Below are 4,380 nucleotides of genomic sequence, written 5' to 3'. Positions count from 1 at the left end.
GATGTATTCTTAAGGCAGCTGGTATGGGTATTAAAACTAATTAAAATAAGATACAGAAGAACGTTTCAACCTTCTTAGGTCATCTTCAGGTTAACCTGAAGTTTTGATATTCATACCAGCTGTCTTTAGAATACATTGCAACTAAATTTATATTTTGCTACTAAATCACTATACTATTTTTACTGACTTTTATACCACTTTATTATTTGACTTTGTTTCTCTAGCATTCATTATTCTGTCATTATCTGCCTTGATACATTCTGTTCCACCCAAACTTTATAGCAGCTGTAATTTTCATGTGATTTGTTGCTTTGCATATTCAAAATTATTTTAATATAATGTACTCAACCCTTTATTTAATTTTCAATGATGGAAAGTTAAATATAATTTGTATTAGACTATGAAACTCCAGAAGAAAAATGTAAATGAGATCCAGTCTATAACTGAATTTGGTAATTCAAACTATTAGGGTGGAGTCCAAACCCCTTACTTTTATCTTCAGCTATTAGATCTATAAGTTATGGTTTGATATATGAATAAATGAAAATAGATATGTATATACAATTAACTGTAATCATAAGTAAAATCACACTTTGATACTAAAAACATTTAAAATAAAAAGGAATATCAATAAACAATTAAGACACCAGTAAATATGAAATTGCTCAAAAGAGGAGGTGGTGGTTATGTTTTAAGCTGCATAGTGCTTTTTTTTTAGTAACATAAGTCATTAAATGTATTGCAGAGTCATTGAAGTATGGTGAGGCATTGAAAAAGTTACATAAATATCATATCTTTGGTTATTGAAAAGGAAAAATAGCTAATTATTATAAAACATCTGGTTTTCAAAAAGTCATTTAACTTTAGTAGGCACTAATATAAAAGTACTTAAATTTTGAAGCAAATTATACTGCAGGTGAAGGACTAAAATTTAAATATTTTATATATAACTTTTCAGTTTTCAGTTTGCTTCCTTTAGTGTCACAAATAAGTATGTAAACTGTTTTTATTTTAATCTGAAATTTTCATAATTCTAGATAAAACAGAACCATGTGGATCTTCTGTTACTGTAAATCTTTCTAATATTGTTGACAGTTGTTATTAACAGGCATCCAGGAGTTTGCATACCAAAACCTGATGGGACAAAAAAATGGGCAACTGCCACAGCTGGCCACAAAACAGATATTGACAGTCAGTGAGTAAGTGTACTGATCTTGTATTGATGAAGCAACATTAATACAGCAAAAGAAGAAAATGGCTTTCAAGTGCAAAGTCATATGTGTGGTACTTGTGAGAAATGCCATCAAGGTCAGTGTTGATGCAACGGTTTAAACTCAGAGGTCAAAATGACATGAAAAGCAGATGGGAAACAGTGCAAATTAAAGGTACGAAGAAAGAGAAAAGGAGGGACTAATTATGCTATCCTGCTGAAGAGTGATGAAGATCATATATCTAGCAATACTTTTCGTGACACTGAAGAAGCAATGCAGATTATCCAAAGCCTCAAATGTGAAAGAAAGGCATTGTTTAGTACTCCAACAGGTCACAGGAACAATGTCTATTCAATTCAGTAGTACTTTGGTATGGAATCCACAGGGACATCAGACTTTCCAGATGAAGAATTTTGGATGGAAGGCATAAAGTTTCAGTGCTCTTAACAAGAACAGTTGTTTGTAATTAAGCATAAAGCTAAACGGTGAGCTCTCTGTACTCTGCCCAACATTGGTATTGAAATCCAAATTTTAGCATTGTAAGTCTTCAGACATACTGCTGTGCCATTAACAAGAACAGTTCATTGCTCTCATTGTGCATGACTGTATTAAACAATATACCATATTACTCCCATATGGTCTTATGAATGTGATTGGAAGTGATGTGGCAAATTTGATACAAAACTATTCTCGTTTGGCAGTAGTGTGCAACAAGCTCTATCAGAGAAATGTATTCAGAGAAAAGTTACACTGTTATGTTTGCCAATGACATTCGAAGAAGTGAAAGAAGATTGAAGAACAAGCTTTTTAAACAGCTAGATGACACTTCTGTTAATTGAAGTCTGGGTTTCAGCCATAATCTACAGTATGATCTGTCCAGCTGCACTGAAAGCAGTACATTACCATTGATCAAGGTGATGAGAATTATCCTACTGATTCCAAAGTCAAGGCCTTTGTATCTACTCTGAAAACAAAGAAGAATGTGAATACATAGCCAAGAACACAACAAACTATGCTTGATCTTTGTGAAGAGGGTAAGTCAACAACACTGTGGGTACATCTTCTAAGACTGACATTCACCAAAAAGACTAAGTTTACTAGAGCATACCATGGAGAGTCATAAACTTGCAATAGCATAACTAAATCTGCAAATTTTTCATAAAGCTCTGTGTAATTTTAGTTCAACCAGAAAACCCTAACAACAGGGTTTTAACTAATTCCAGAACGATGTTATATATTAAGGTCTGCCATACAGCTCAAATTCTGGATGGAAGCACTGTTAATATGCTTATCTCATAAATTCATAGTTTTTGGTTATCTATTAGCAGTAAATATAGGACAAAAAATTATTGCTGATTTGAATATTTGAGAAGTATAATGTTTATTTAAAATATGTGCTTGATCATTTTTAATGACCAGCTTATGAAACACTATCAGTCAGTTAACACATGCATACACATCTGTTTGAACATTTTATTTCTAAATGGAAATTTTGGGGCTATTGCATACAAAGCCCTTTGAATGATTTGTGTCTAAAGTAATTTTTTTTTACTTATCTGTTTTTTAGTTACTTAAAATCTGTATGATGCTGTTGTAGACTAAATGGAATATTTTTATGTGACAATGGTAGGTATTAAAAGAGATAAAATAGGGATGATAATATCTGGACTCTTAAAAATACCACTTTCAATTTACGTGTATGTATTATTTTTGGGAGGAAAGGGAGAGCATGGCTCAGTAATTAGTATGCTTGAACTGTGAGTGTTAGGCTTACATTTTATTGCTCCAAAAACTCCTTACTGTAGAACCACAGAGATGCCAACTATTTCAAATGACTGAGCATAATGATTGTAGACAGACCCCTTTATCATTTGTGGCTACTAAGCCTGACCAACATCTCTAAGCTGTTTATTATTATGTTATTATTATAACTATTATTAATTATTACTGCTATAGATTGCTCATTTATGACTGTGTTTTGTGTATTCAATAAATAAATTTAAAAAAAATTCTTTTGAAATTATGTATTTTATTTCGTTCAGAATAACAAACATACTGATAAAACAAGATTGAACATGCACAAACAGTAAGCAGAAAAAGCCTTTGTGTAAGGACTAGTTTATATCATGTTTATGACACTTATTGTACTAGTTTTGCAGCTGTTGCAGCCTTTGCTTTCATGAGAATGTATCTGGATGGTTGGGAGTTACAAGAACATTGTCCATTTGACTGCATACACATCTTGTGTGTTATAATACTGCTCAAAACTGAGGTGCTCAAGTTTGGTCTGAACTTGCTTTTGTTTTCAGTCACTAAATTAAATATACTTTCACTGTCAGCATTAGAATGGAAGATTGTAAGAATTCCAAGCATAACCCTACACAGAATGTCATACTTCTGGTTGCCATTTCCATCCTTAACTGTAGACAGCTGAACCCAAAACTTGTCAACATTCAACTGAAGGAGAGTTTCTAAGAAAGTATCAATTTCATAATTCAAATATTGCCCTTCCAACTTGTCAATAGTGTTGTGCTCATGTGTATTGACAAGGACAAGATACCTGTCTGTGAAGAAGCATAGAGAATAGAAATCTTTGCTGACTCTCAGTTTTGAATCAGCAACCTCTGTGTGAATCCAGAAGTTCATCATTTAGAGGGAAATGTTTCATCATGTAATTTGTAGCTGCAGTATAGTATTTCTTGACACTGGTGTAGAAGCTGATCAGGTCCAGGTCCTTTTCATATTTAACAATGTATTCCTTGGCAGCATTTCCAATAGAAACTGCCTCATCAGATTTGTGTAAGGATTCATTGTTGTAGTCAAGTTCAGTGATGTTGCCTTCAAGATATTCTGGCTTGATGTATCTGACAAGTATATTTTTAACTTGTGTAATCAGTATTCTATGCATAATGTGTATGCAAGGTTCTTCTCTTTGCAATATCAAATTGGCTTGCTCAAATAGAGGAATTGCAGACTGAAGAAAAAAGACAAAATAACAAGTTAATTTTGTTGTCCAAGAAAACTGTTAACTTATCTAACTTTCTCTGTGCATAACGTTTCTTGGTTACTTCCTTGCTAGCTTTCGTTTTCTTCTTTTTTCACTGATTGTCTCTTCTTTAGTTCAAGGTCAGACTGCCTGAACATATATTGAGTTATATCAAATGTTTCT

The sequence above is a fragment of the Tachypleus tridentatus genome, chromosome 1, assembly GCF_004210375.1.
Source record: "Tachypleus tridentatus isolate NWPU-2018 chromosome 1, ASM421037v1, whole genome shotgun sequence".
Lineage (NCBI taxonomy): Eukaryota > Metazoa > Arthropoda > Merostomata > Xiphosura > Limulidae > Tachypleus > Tachypleus tridentatus.
Note: the sequence above shows the minus strand (reverse complement) of the source record.